General features: G+C 36.8%; 1 protein-coding gene across 2 annotated transcripts in view; it reads right to left on the bottom strand.

The window, feature by feature from the left end:
* The window catches only part of LOC122555796 (cohesin subunit SA-1), a 207,996-nt gene extending 192,852 nt beyond the window's left edge, over positions 1-15,144 (bottom strand). For both annotated transcript variants that reach the window (XM_087993741.1, XM_087993742.1), the window contains exon 1: positions 14,989-15,144. The gene's annotated coding sequence lies outside the window, so the exon portion shown is untranslated. The remainder of the gene's footprint in view (positions 1-14,988) is intronic.
* Positions 15,145-15,439: the final 295 nt, after the last annotated feature.

Raw genomic sequence — 15,439 nt, 5'->3', positions numbered from 1 at the left:
TACTTCTGTTAAGAATCATGGAATGATTTGATGCATTTAGACTATATGAATTTCATACCAGTGCTCAACAAGAATGGCACTACGAAAAAAAATTACAGAAGTCCTAGAAAGGACCATAATACATTGCAACACTTATTAGTTTCAAATTAATGCGACTATAATGTATATGAAGTCTGAATTTGAAATCAGGGAGAATCTCTTAGTCTACTTTGCTTCAGTTAATTCAGGCCTGAACGGTAACAACATTCTGTATTTGTGAAAATACATTTTGCATTCCTAAATTGCCCAAAAGTCCATCAAAGCTAACTAATTATATCTGAAATACAGCAGCCAAACTGAGTACAACAAATTGTAATGATCTAAGTGACCATGTAATGTTTTGGTGATTTTACCCAAGAAAAAAATGCTGACTAGGGCACAATAATTGCACAAAATTGTGAAACAAAAGCAAAACGTGCAGAGAGAATATACCATGGGACATATCCACTGCAGTAGGTATTACTTTTTGAATAATTAAAGTTCATTTCCATGGATTTCAACAAACACATTTAAAGTGTCTTTTGCAATTAATCATTTTCTGATTTTACACATTTCATATGGAAGCAGATAATTCACCGCAAAGAACATCACAACAAAATAACTGTGCCCCAACTAACACTCATGCATGCATACATAACAGCATCAGTTCACAATAATCAATACTGCAGTGTGAACCCAGCTGGGATTAAGTGAAATAGAGAACTCAATTTGGGAAATTCTGCATTGTCAAAATTGTAATACCAAGCAATGCTATTCACGAAACTCTCAGGCAACCTTCTAAAACATTCTGAATTTTGACTATGTATAGAGGTCCTTTCAATTACGGTGCTGAAGTACAACAATATTTTTCTTTTGGCCTTTGATTACATCATTTATAAATTTTCACTGAAACAATTAAACATTATTCAGACTTTAACATTTTAATTAATCTTAAAAAATGCGTATCTCTTAAGAATACACAACTATCCATATGCTGTACACAAAAATATTTAGGACATTCACTCATCCAGGAAATCTTCAGCACTTCAACTCTATTTGATACTATTTTCAAACTTCTCCAGTCAAAGAAGGTTGCTGTTCCCACTTCCTTCATACCTCAAGAATCCTGTTTAAAGTTTCAATACCTTGGTTTTATACAAACCTAAAGTTTAGAACAATACTTAGGTAATGACAGCTGTAACAAAAAATATAATATTCAAGCTGGACCCACATCACACTGTAATGAAGTCTGCAGCTATGGCAACATTACCTGAAGTTTCAAGAAGCTAATGTAATAATAAGGCCATGATGAATCAACTGGATACAAGGGCAGAAACATAATTAGAATTCTGACCTTTTAAGGTGAGTGACTGCATACTTTTCATCAGAACCAACCAAGACCTTTTTGGCTCTCACATCTGTACTGATGAAAACAGAAATTACCAAGTATTTGATTCATAATAATGTGGGTTGAGGAATGATATGGATGCCAAATGAGATGTCTGTGTGTTTGCAATAACTTATCTGAATGCTCAAGGTGTGGATTGACTGCAGTGCATGGTTTAGTCAGACTTAATCTGACTGTATTCTACAGCTTTGGCTAGGTAGTTCCAGCATTTTGTTGGAATTAATTGTTGCTCCACACTGGTTGGGAATACTAGTTTATTCCCAATTCTATCAAGTCTCCAATTTTGTTACTCACTTTGATGCATGCGTTAAAGAATTAAATACCCGTTACTTAATTTTTCATCTTATGTTCAGTACTTTGCATTTGTAGGCATTCAATTTCATAAGCCACTGATCAGTCATAAAATATTCTGGCTAATTCATTATGACCTGAACTGTTTCTTCTAATTGCACTATTACTCATTGTTATCAACAAATATGATTATTTTACTGTCATTATACAATAAACTATAGTGGTTCCAACACAATTGCCAGTATCTTACCCATTTTCAGGGTTTACACAAACTATGAAGCCTTAAATTTGACTTATCTTTAATCGAGAATTTTAATTTTTTTGGAATATTTAGATACAAATAGCAGAAAGCAAAAGAGACACAATGTCATTGAATTAATTGTTTGCAGAAGTTACATCAAAAGAGTCAACATAGAACTAGGAATATGGAAAGTAGTTCTTAGAGTCTGCAAATCTCAACCACTTTAAAAATATTTAGTTCTGCTACCTTAAATTCACATCAAATGTAACAAACTAAAAAGCAAAATCAACATCTGCCTGTCTTGGAGTTCCTATTTCAAGTTACAGTGGAATTGAGGAATAAAAACTATATACTAAATTTACCAAGTACACTATCTGGAATGATCTAATATATTCCAGATAATAAAACGTCACTATTACATTAAAACACCCAGTTTGAAAGATAACATTGTGTAACAAACAGACAGACTTTAAAATTCTAAACACTATACAATCATTTCTTACATGCTGCCAAATTAAGTATACAGCATAAAAATATGAATACAAAGGTTCTACATTGTTAGTAAATTGAACTTATCTTTGGACAAACTAGATTTGTGTCTACAGAATTGAGAAGACTAAAGAGACGATTTGATTAAAACATTCAAGATTCCCAGGGGACTTAAGATAGGTGTGGAAGGGACACCAAGGAAGAATCTAGAACTAGATGCCACTATTGAATAATAAAGGGTGAACCATTTTAGGACAAAGATGTTAATTGTGAATGTCTTTAAAATTCTCTTCTTCAAAATGTGGTGTAGGCAGAGTCTTTGAATATTTTTAAGGCAGAGGTAGATGGATTCTTTGTAAGCAAGGGGATGAAAGGTATCAGGGTAGGCAAGAATTGTGTAGTTGAATTAATAATCAGATTACAGTCATGATCTCATTAAGTAACAATGCAGGTTTAAAGCGCTAAGTAGCCTATACCTGCACTCACTCTAATGCCTGGATATAGGTTTGTGTGTCTTAATTAGCACAGAATTCATTATTTTCCAAGAACATTCTTGGACAAATATATGTAAAAATAATAAACCTCTGCAAGATTTTGGGGAAAAATTGACAGTCCAATAAAGCTCATCAATCTCATCCACTCCTTCCCAAGACAAACTGGACTGTTTTCTCTATTCCTCATAGTTTCAGAGTGAAGAACGATGTAAAACAAAGCTGCACCCTCATCCCCACCATTTTGTGTCTTCTTCGCCATGTTCTAGATCTTCTCCTTCCCTGCAGATATGGAAGGAGACTAGTTGCACAATGGGTAAGATTGCGCCCTTACAATTTATCAAAACTGAAGATAAAGATTAAAGTGCATTAGGTCCTGATCCGGGAAGTCCTCTACTTTGACAATGATACAATGGTGGTCACCCACATGAAAACTCAAATGCAAAGAAATTAAGGACCATCTCCCCATGTCTCTAACTTATTCTGCCTATGAGTTGAGAAAATGAAGATCATGGGACACAATAAAACAATATAACCCTGCTGGAAAAGATTAACAAATCCTGCTATCCACAGTAAGGGACAAATTTCCGTTGATGCAAAACTCTCTACACATAGAGAAGGCAATGACTATCTTTGCCAACTTGCAAAACTCGCACACTTAGGACCAAGTTAAAAATCTCACAACACCAGATTATCGTCCAACAGGTTCATTTGGAAGCACTAACTTTCCAAGCGCTGCTTCTTCATTAGGTGGTTGTGACCACCTGAGGACCAATGATCACCATAAATGACAGTATATGAGGTCAGTGTTCTGAGCATTTTGCTGCATGGATGTGAAACTGGACAATTTATAGAATCAAGAGAAATAATTCAATAATTCCCACCTTCACTGTCCATTACTCATTAGTAGTAAATTTAGCAGAATAATATCACAAATGCCCTCCTAAAAGCAGAGGATATGTTGACTCTAATCAAACAGAGCTGGCTTCATTAGATTGAGCATATCCACAGGATGGAAGATGGTCACATATCCAAGGATCTTCTGGATAGTAAGTTTAGAAATGGAAGATTCAAAGCTGTCATTCAAAGATGCTTCTAAGCCAGACCCTAAACAACAATTACACCTGAGTGTCACTCACTGGCAAAAGAGGAAAACAGTGATGCCTGTGCGCTGCTATACACAACCACAGTAACTAGTGGCTATAATACCTTGCCACAGGCGCCAATGCCAAAACAACAACTTGCAATGTCACTTGGTAGCTTCAGGTGCAGCATTTATGGCTGAACCTGCTTCTCAAGGTTGACCTTCACAATTGTGAACAAAAATGCACCAAACAACATGTAAATGGATTGTTCGCTTCATAGCCATCATATCTTGTACGCAGAAAATTGTCAAATACTTACTTGCATTAAGTAGCTTAGTACCTTGAACTTATTTTCAAACAATTAAAGGATCACAGAAATCAGGTGACCATTTTCACTCAGGTTTTAAAATCACCTATATAATTTTATCGTAGAGATCAGTGGTGCTGGAAAAGCACAGCAGGTCAGGCAGCATCCGAGGAGCAGGAAAATCAACGTTTCGGGCAAAAGCCCTTCATCAGGAATCTGATTAATTTTATTATATAACTATGGGAATATGACAAACTGGGCAAGGAAATCCCAAACAATACAACTTGTATTATTGTATGCCCATTTACACCACAAATTATACTTTTTGAAGATAGGTAGGATTTTGTAATTTGCTAACAAAAAGATTTTTAAAACATAACAGAGTTAAATATACTACATAGGCAGCTAATCTGTTGGGAGTTATTCATAAAAAATCCTTGTGAAGGCATAACTCCCTGTATGCAATACAGCATCCCAACACTTTGAGAAGCATCCCACAATTGGAGAGGAACATGCAGATTATGATTTGAAAATATGCACACTTTCTTCTCAATGATAACTTGTGACAGCATTAGATTGTAAAGGTACCAATAGCACTTTAGTATCTCACTCAAATGCACAGTACAAAAACAAATAAGCGTATTTAGAACATAGAACATAGAAGAATACAGCGCAGTACAGGCCCTTCGGCCCTCGATGTTGCGCCGATCCAAGCTCACCTAACCTACACTAGCCCACTATCCTCCATTATACCTATCCAATGCCCGCTTAAATGCCAATAATGAGGGAGAGTCCACCACTGCTACTGGCAGGGCATTCCATGAACTCACGACTCGCTGAGTAAAGAACCTACCCCTAACATCTGTCCTATACCTACCCCCCCTTAATTTAAAGCTATAAAGTATTTGCTGATGAAAACCACTGCTCTGGCTCTTGCATCATTGATAAGAGTACAACTTTATGCGTTTGCTATAATTATTCCTTTGAAAACTACTGAGTCTGCACATGCACAGAATAAGGCACACATCCTTGAATAACTGTCAGATAGTTCACACACCTTCTGGAGTGTACTGTTCAAGTCCTCCAACTTGAAATCTATACGAAATCATTAAACTGGTGAGAACTTCCACTATTATATTCATGGTCTTACTGTAAAAACCCTTAAAGAGGTGACATCTTGTTGAAAACTAAGTGTAACTTGATTTTTAGTTGTGTTTACAGTGGTAAGTATTCTCATTAGCATTGAAAACAGAAGTTCATTTGTGGAATGTCAAATTCTCAATAATAAATGTTTCAAAAATGTGTTTTTAAAAAATATTTATGGTATGCCATCTGAATCCAGTCACTTGTTTACTTTACTAAACACAAAATATTCTTGGTTTTCTTAGTGATATTACTTCAGAGTGACAGACTTATTATCCTGCTTGCTGACACCTGCAGAACCTCTTGACTTGTTGCCAGATTTAAACTGCTGTCAACAAAGAAAAAATGCATGCCAAGAGGATCATTAAATCTTTGGGGGCACCCTTCCTTGAGATCAAGAGATTTTGCCTTGCAACCAGCCTGTCCCCACCGGTAGGAGAATTGAGAACCAATAGCAAACATTTATGATCAGTGGCAAAACCAACAGCAACAAAAGGAAAATGTTCTTCATCCAGCAAATGTTTTGGATCTCGAGTGCAGTACCTGAGCATGTGGGAGGCAGGTTCAATTGAGCCATTCAAGACTGACCCGAGTGATCTAAAAAAAGGAAGAACGCATAATGATATGGGAAACAAATGACGGAATGACACCAGGTGAATTGATCCTTCAGAAAATTAGCACAAATGATGGGCTGAATATCTACCTTTTATGTTACTACTGTGATTCTGCAATCTTAAAACTCAGTCTCAAGCAGAAATCAAGGCTATTTGCACAAAATTTTCATGCACTTATATTTTCAGGTAACGTCACTGCACAGTTTTCTGGATTAGAAGCTCTAGCTGTTTCTCATTTCCATAGCAGCTAATTATAGTAGTCAATATTAATTGCTGCCCCAGACAACACTTACCTGAAACCAGATCAGGACTCAAATCTACCACTCTTGCTCTGTACAACTCAACATTACACTAATTATCCTTTTGATCCTCTAGGCCACCGTGGAGTAAATAAAACAGCTTAATTGCCCATGATCACAAATTAGAGACAATAAATAGCACCCACCATTTAGTTGATTCCAAAATGTTATTGAAGACTATTTACAGCACGATCAATGATGTATAATATGCGTTCCATTCAAATGTTCCTTCATGCTCTTGCCATCCAAGTTTATCCACTGCAAACCAACTTTTGATTCTTAAATTAATAGCATTGGCCAGGCTGTTCTGTAAAGCCTCTGAAAACAAACAGGGCAATAACTTAAGGCAGGGTGGCCAAAGTTTTAGATGGAAGTGGTGTGCACATTCCCATTTTTCTCTTTTTTTGAGGAGGGCAGGTAGGAGAGCTGATTTTAAAAAGATAAGAGCTGCCACAAAAGGCATACATGAATTTAATTCACACAAAAATATACAAAACCAAAATGATTTAAACAAATAATGAAAGTGACCAATAAAAAGTACTGAATGATTTTTGATTGTGTTAAGGAGCAAGACCAGAGAGAGAGAGAAAAAAAGAGTCATCCCAAATGATGAAGGTTGTGACTACTGGGGCCAAGCTTATGAATTAGATTTAAATGACTGATCTTGATCACCTCTGGTGGGGTACACTCCAAACTGACTTTGGCAGAATTCACAAAGTGGGGGTCAGCTGTGAGCTGTCTTTCGGTCTTGAGTTTCTCTTCTCACAGCCTGCTTTCCTTCTCACACACACTTAGTCTTTTTCCTCTTTCTCTCGCCCTTTTCCCCCTTTTCCATAAACACTCCAACTCCATCTTAATCTGTCCCTTTTTACTTCAAGAAAATAAACCATGGGCTTTGTGTTCCAAAAATTTCCACCAGCACTATTGGTCCTGCAACAAATATTTTACATTGAAATGAAAGTCGTCAATTTATTTCTCAGCCGCAAGACTTAAAATTCATTTTGGTAGAAGGTAACTTTTTGAAAATGAAATGGAAGAAAAATTAGGAGACCCCAGTAGCTTATCATGCCCTGCCCACCCTCACAGCCCACCTTGCGGTCCTACTCTGCTATCCGACTCTGTGATTTGATTCTCATCATCTTCCTCTCAGCCCTAAGCTAGAATCTACCTGAAAGTTCTATTCCTAGACCCAACCCCAGACTCTTGGTCAGGGCTCAAAGTCTTGGACTGCTCTCAGCCTTGGTGGGCGGCACGGTGGCAAGCATTGCTGCCTCACAGCGCCAGAGACCCGGGTTCAATTCCCGACTCAGGCGACTGACTGTGTGGAGTTTGCACATTCTCCCCGTGTCTGCGTGGGTTTCCTCCGGGTGCTCCGGTTTCCTCCCACAGTCCAAAGATGTGCAGGTCAGGTGAATTGGCCATGCTAAATTGCCCTTAGTGTTAGGTAAGGGGTAAATGTAGGGGTATGGGTGGGTTGCGCTTCGGCGGGTCGGTGAGGACTTGTTGGGCCGAAGGGTCTGTTTCCACACTGTAAGTAATCTAATCTAATCTAATCTTCCAACCACAGGCTGATCCTCTCCTGCATTTGCTACTGACGGGCTCCCCAGTAAACATGCCGTAGCACACATAGAAGGGGAAGAGCTTCTGATTGGAGAAGCAGCTCATTGAAAAGTCTTCTCTTTATACTTGATATTTGATATTTTATTTGAAACCAGGGATCTGAAACCCTGGCTTCAAATAAAATATCAATACAAGAAGAAAAAAATGTAAAACATTAAACTTCCACATCATATACTTTTTTCCTGGTCTATGATCCATCTCTTACAAAGGTTATGTAATTATTAATATGGGAACCCGAGCTGTAAATTCATCTACCAGTAAAGCAGATATACAGCCATATGAAACACTCTCATTGACATATGTGACCCATAGACTATAGGTTGGCCATGCTTAACCATAAGAAATTTGACACGCAGTCCATAAGGGCACAATGTTATTGCTCAGCAATGGCCCTGAAGTGACTAGGATTTTTATAGAATATATTCAGGTAAAAATTTCAAGTGTAGTGAACTGAATTCAGTACTGTAGCAATCTGATTATATTTCATCATAAGCCATTGCAGTTTTGAGACATCAGATACAGAAACAAGGATGTAAAATGTGCGATAAAGACACCAATGAAATATTGTCAGAATACCTGATTAATGGAACCACAAACTTTTTTTAATAGTTGTCATTTAGATGGAAAAACTATTTTATAGGCTGCAATTTATTCTACTCTTAGTCCAGTCTTCTGAATAAAAACAGTGAATAAGCATTAAGAGAGCAAAACAATTGAATGGCTGTATAATTCAAAAGAAGTGGCTAAATGAACAGTGAACTGTATAAGTTTCTTCTGAAAACTCTTGCACAATGTCAAAAAAATTTAGTTGGAGAATAGTTTCTTTTATATTCAGCAGTTGAGTTTTCTCCATGCAAGAGCAACTTATGTCAAATAAAAATACTTTCTGAACAATTTATTACTATTTGATGATATGTTGTTGCGATTATGTAATATCTTGCATTCCTTAGCAGAAGATGAATAAACACACAATTTCTGCAGAAAACAATCACAAATAATTTATAAAACTTTCATATGTTTTATCTAAAACAAAGTATTTTTCCCTTCCTTTACCTAACATTCAAAACATTTGTCATCTTAGGGAAGTCCACCAACTCCTGGTGCAACATTCGCATATAATTTTCACAGCTGATACTTAAAGCCCATTAAGATTAAGCTTTATACAAATCCTAAAATCCATGCATGACAGATGACTGATTTACAAAATGCTCCACTTTATTGTGAGATATTTAAAACTGATGAATTAAAACATACTTACCCATTTGGTGTCTCTCTCTCTCTTTCAAACCGGTGGACATGCAAATTTCAGTTTCATTTTAAAACAAAAGATATTTTTAATAATAGATGTTTCCTCATGTATCTTCGCTTGCATTTGATGTTATGCAACTCCCAAATTTCTTAACTGAGTATAAGTTTTAAATTATCCTACACTGTTTGTAGTATAGTTGCATAGTGTTAAACACACTCATTTGAGCGTTTTCAGAGTGGGGGATGGGAAGAGCGTGACCTGGAATTTTCTCGAGCATGGATTTATACTTAAACAAGGAACCAAACAGTTACAAGAACATATCTAAAATCCTGAGAATGTTTAAATCTGTGAACAGCTTCATATTAATAGTCAAACAATACTGGTTTCAGGATTTACCAGGAGCACCAAAATATTTCATGTTAACATTCAAATAGAATAGCAGAACCTTACAAATCACTGGTTGGAATGGCTTGATTTTGTGAAATAATCAACTTACCACACTGTATAAACCTACTAAGATGCTAAAATGCTAAACAAAATCACAGGGCAAATATTTTGAAACAGCTTGGGCTGACACCCAAAAATAATGAGGCCTATTTGACACTGCCCAAGAGGAGCTTAAGTATGCAGAGACGGTGAATGCATTGTCTATTTTCATAGTGTTTTAAGTTGTACAACATTATAGTGATTAGTACTTTTTTATACATATATACACAGTATCAGAAAAAAATTGGAAATCACTTCATTTTACAGGCCAAAATGAGGGGAAAAGGGTGTGAAGATGCCCACAAAGGCCATTCTTCATGTTAACATTTGCAAAGTTTTTGCAACCAAATTACAATAAGCGCCCAGTTAACAGATATCAAGTTTGCAAATAAAAGTCCTGAATTAAATTCAGAAAAACAGAACTGACCTGTCATTTAATTTTCAATTGCAGTGCTCAACAACTTTTGTTAAGTCAGCATCTTTAATGCAATAAAATATCCCAATGCAGGAGCATTTTGAAATATGAAAAACTACAGAAGGAAACATTAAGTAAGGTGAACAGAAAATTGCTCGAAGAGGTAGATGTTAAGGAGCATATTAAAGGAGTGAAGTGAGGTAGAGAGGTTGGTAAGGGTACAGAACATATTCCAGAGTTTAAGATTTACAGAAGGCGTGATCACAAATGGCAGAGTGATTAAAACAGGAAATAGCAAAGTGACCAGAATTAGAGATGAGCAAAAGCTTAATTTCTTTGGAGGCACTTATTCCTGGATAGCAAGACAAGCTATTAGGTGTCCACTAACTATATAAAACCATGAGTCTGCCAAACATTAAAAAAAACTTTCTATAATTTGTTCACTGTAAATGTTTATGAAGACCAATAGTTTTTTTTCACAGACTACGACAATTTATCGAATTTTTGGATGCAGCCGAATATATTTACTCCTCTGCCAGGCCACACATTCACATATGATCATTTCTTCACTGCTACATTTATGAGGCAACTCCTGTATACTAGTCTGTTCTCTGTTAAGCTTACCATAATATTAATTGTTTGAATACCTATTTCATAGACAATAATAACAATGACTCATCTTTTCACGCTGATATCCATAATGTAGAATTTGCAGTGAGAAAGACTTTTATGATTTTGAAAACACTATTTACTGTCAAGTTGAACACTTAAAATATTTCAATCTGTTTTAAGTAACCACCCAAATAACTGTGATTATTGTATAAACCATTCACATTCTTGATGAAGGACTTATGCCTGAAACATCTATTCTCCTGCTCCTCAGATGCTGCCTGACCGGCTGTGCTTTTTCACCACAACACTCTTCGACCACATTCCCATCACCGATTTCTATAATGAATATAACTTGCTTTCTCAAAAGAAAGGTGCTTCAATTGCTTAAAATTTGATAGGAACCCAAAAAAAAATTGGAAAAACTCTGCAGGTCTGAGAACTGTTCTGATTAAAGGTTGTTGATCTGAAACATGAACTATTTCTCACCACAGAAATGCCCAGTCTCCTGAATTTTTCCAACATTTATTCTTATCACAATTCTTCCTTTAACATTCAACTTGCTCATTCCAAAGGGCTCCAAGTATTCAGAGATAGGACAAAAAAAAACTGTCAGAGCAGCTTGCAGCATTTGTTCTCCAGAGATGCTGACTGGCTTGCTGAGTGTTGCTAGATTTTCTGTTTCAGGAGTTATAATTGTGTCATGAGACCAGAAAATAGCAGCTGTATTATATTTAAGATGAGGTGCAAACATTTAAGTCAGATAAAAGATTATGTTTCTATTTACATATCTGTACAGATACAAGAAATCATTTTGGGTTGCCTTTGAGTCCTACAATCTTAACTAACCGCAATTCATCTAATTCTGGCCTCTGCGCATTCCCAATAGAAAGCAGGATGCATCAGCAGTGCTTCCTCCAGAGGCTCACTGAAGATGTTACCGAGTATGGTGACAAAATATCTGAAAATGAACCTTCCAGCTCAGTGAGCAAACCTACATCCAGAATCCCCAATTTTTACAGCTCAACCACTAGTGATTGTGTTTTCAATTGCGTAGGTGGAAGCTCTGGTATTCCTGCTCCACAACTCTCTCTCTCATTTCCTCCTCTAAGAGACTCCTTGAAACCTACTTCAAAGACCAAACATTTGGACAGCTAATTGCATGGTGGCATATTTTGTTTTATAATGCTCCTTTGAAGGACTTGGAACATTTTTAATCTCATTAAAGGCAACACACAAACATAAGTTGCTTTTGTACAAGACAGAAATAGGTGACAACAAGATGCAGGAATTAAAAGTCTTTTTTCACAAGACTCTTACTCGAGTTTTGAACTGGTTACAAGTGAAACATTTGTATTTGTAAAATGCTTTCAAAAAGTCATTTTCAAAAATACTAAGCTTAAGCAAGTTAAAGTCACAAAAAATTTAAATCACATTTTGTTTCTGAAGTTACAATAATGCAGATCTTGACCTTACATAATTCGAGAGCAAATCCCTGCAAATAGTAACTCGGTCTGAAGGAACGTATCTAGATTCTCTACTGGCCAATCTCCCTTGTTCTTAGAAATCAATGAGACATAGTACTATATGAGGTGCCTCTATTAAAGCAAGAAAGGGGGAAAAAAAACAATTTCAAAGAATTACATGAAAGTTAAGATATTTGACTTTGGTCAAATAAACTGTCTACTTTATTTTGCAACTAAAGTTGATATATTATTTCTTGAGCAAAATTATACTTTCCACTCACTGGTCCAGTCAGGATACTCACCAACATTTCTTCCCCTTGGAAGTCTATGCCCAAAAGTACTAATGACAATTGGGTTCTGATTACATAAAATTCTACAACATACAAGAAAAGATCAAAGATGTGGAAAATCTATCCTGTGATCCCATGATAAGCGCGAAGGCTTTACTGCGACAGGGTTATAAAAACCATTTTTGTTGAAGTATTACAGCCTATTTTAATCTGGTAATGTCACAAACATTAGATTTGTTTAGCTAAGTTAAACTTCATCTACAATTAAGACTTTGCCATCTGTGAGTAGTCTGTTTGATTTTTTTTAAATTATGAAAAAATATCAAATATCAATAGTTATTCTCAAAGAATCAACATCCTAGTAACAATTCACTTCAAAAATGAAATAAAATGGCTAACTCCACAGTATTTTATAAAACAGTCAATGTCTCCTTCTGCATAATGTAGACTGAATTGTAACTCAAACAACTACTTTGATTTTTGACCTTGTCCACCCCAGTCCAACTCCGGCATTTCCACATCAACTCTACTTAAGTTTGTTCACCTCAATTCATGAATCAGCTGGAGTGCTCTACCAACAATTCCTGAGACAACCAACTGTCTTTGCACACAAATTTACATTTAAAATACTAATCGTAAAGCATATAATTATATAACAAGTATCAACAGGTTGTTGGCATTGGAGTATTAATTTAAAATCTATTGGTAGCTATTGTTTAACTATTGGGGATTTGTTCAGCTATGAAATGAAGAACTCTGCCAACTTTTGACAAATTTTACCGTAACATTTTAAATGGGGCATCTATCCAGAATCCAGAAACTTATTTTGTTTCTAAAGTGAATTTTTCAATTACAGTGAGTTGAATTTTTCACATGAAAAATGAATACACTGTGAAAGAGCTATATGGAAAATTGTAACCTCAGTTCTATAGGCCCAGCATATTTGGACAATATTTCATCCAAGAGAATCTAAAAGGACACCCCAGGAACCATTACGGCCAAAATATACTTAGTCAAAATGCAAATTAAGTTCAAACATCGACTTATTGCCAATAGCCATTGTTCCCCCTACTACTTTTGGGGAAAGAAAGGTGTGCAAATAAGCTTGGATTTCCAAACACATTCTAAGGGGAATCAACACCCCACAGATTTACTTTGGACTATTTCCTTCTTTCTTTAATAGCATTAACATACCAATTTCTCAATATGCTCAAACGAATTTATATATTCAAATACTTCATCATTCTTACCAAGGATAATACACTTCTCAACATATATATAAACACAAGGTTAGAAACCAATATAAACCATTCCAACTTTCCAAAATTAAACCACAAAAATATCAGATATTTTCAAACTCTAAACACAGCATCACATTCTGAATTGCTTTAAATGTGGTCCTTCCCTTTATCTTCTTAATCGACTATTTCCATTTACCATACACAACTGTTTACATATTTATCAGTGTAGATATACACGGATTTCGTGTCTTAATTAGTTAAGAGACAGACAAGTTGCTGTACTTTGCCCTCAAATTTCAAGCAACCTAGACCTCCATTTAATACCATTGAGCCAGCGCCTTTTGTAAACAAATCTCATTTCTATATGCTTTTACAACAGAAAATTGTACAGCTGCTTTTAATAAGGTTGATCTGTACGACCGATTTAACATTTGTCAAAAAAAACAGACGATGCTTTGCTGAAAACAGCAGGAAATTTCACCCTTCCCCCACCTGAAATAATACAAATTCGATAAGAATATTTTTTTCTCTCTCTGTCTCTCTCTCTCTCTCTCTCTCCCCCCTTGTACTTGTAAAACTGGCTGCTGGGCGGATGGATTGCGTGAGAAAAACCAAGGACAATCATCAGCATGTCGTCACCTGACTCCACACAGAATAGTGTAATAACAAAAAACCCGTGAGATCAGATTCTGAAGAAGGCTACAAAGCGCTTTTCCCGTTTACTAAATTAACTCTGCTTTCCGATAAATCAAAATCCAACAAGTATCAGTCTTTTATTTACAAACATTCGCTCCACCATCAAACAAAAAATAGCGAAAGTGAGAGAGGGAAAAAAAAACACACTCCAGCCTCCTACTCGGGCTTGCCTTTGTATCCTTGCACGTCCCTTCGTCTGCTTGGCAATTAAACAACATTTGTATTTTAACCTTTTCTTTTAAAATATTTACGGGCAATGAAGTGACGCGCAAACGTTCAAGACACACATCCCACCAAAAATAAAACTTTAAAATTATTTTCACCACTTAAATGCAGAGATCAGTCAAACAAAACACAAAATAAACAAGGGAAAGAAAGTATTTTTAAAAGATGCGAACTCGAACTGAAACCACATTTCCCGCTCCCCTCCCCCAAACACACACGATCCGACTCCCGTCCTCCATCTTAGATCCGCACTTCGGTCGCCTTTTTTCTCTTAAAAAATAGAACAAAAGTTCAAAAATACTAACCGTTCCTGCCCATTTTGGAACCGATTTTCACTTTCCGTTCGACTGCGTAAGGAAATATCGAGTTTGAAATTTGATTAAATTAAAAATGGGAATAGTTAACACCGCGTCTTCACAGGACGAACAATCCTAAGCCGCCATCTGGTGGCATTTTCCACAATCGAATGGCGCAATGCAAATCCAGACAAAGATTGCCCTCTGGCGGCCACCATCCGCGGCCCGACTCGTACCCGCGCGCGAGCGAGAGAGCGATCGTTGTAAGGGAATCGCGGTCGCGCGCCCCTGGCGGGTAATGGGAGGGGGAAGTGAGGGTGTGGTGTCTCAGGGTGGGAGGTGACGGGGTTGGGCCGGCGCGAGCGCGTACTCTCCCACCCGCGCACGCAGCGCAAACACGGCGACGTGCGTCATTACGTCGAGCTCGCGGTGCGTCTATAAAAGGCGAAGGTGGCGGGGC

Source organism: Chiloscyllium plagiosum, unplaced genomic scaffold (genome assembly GCF_037043375.1).
Source record: "Chiloscyllium plagiosum isolate Xiang-an unplaced genomic scaffold, Cpla_swu_hap1 HiC_scaffold_13, whole genome shotgun sequence".
Taxonomy (NCBI): domain Eukaryota; kingdom Metazoa; phylum Chordata; class Chondrichthyes; order Orectolobiformes; family Hemiscylliidae; genus Chiloscyllium; species Chiloscyllium plagiosum.
The sequence above is the reverse complement of the archived record's forward strand: the minus strand, read 5'-3'. Positions and strand labels throughout refer to the sequence as shown.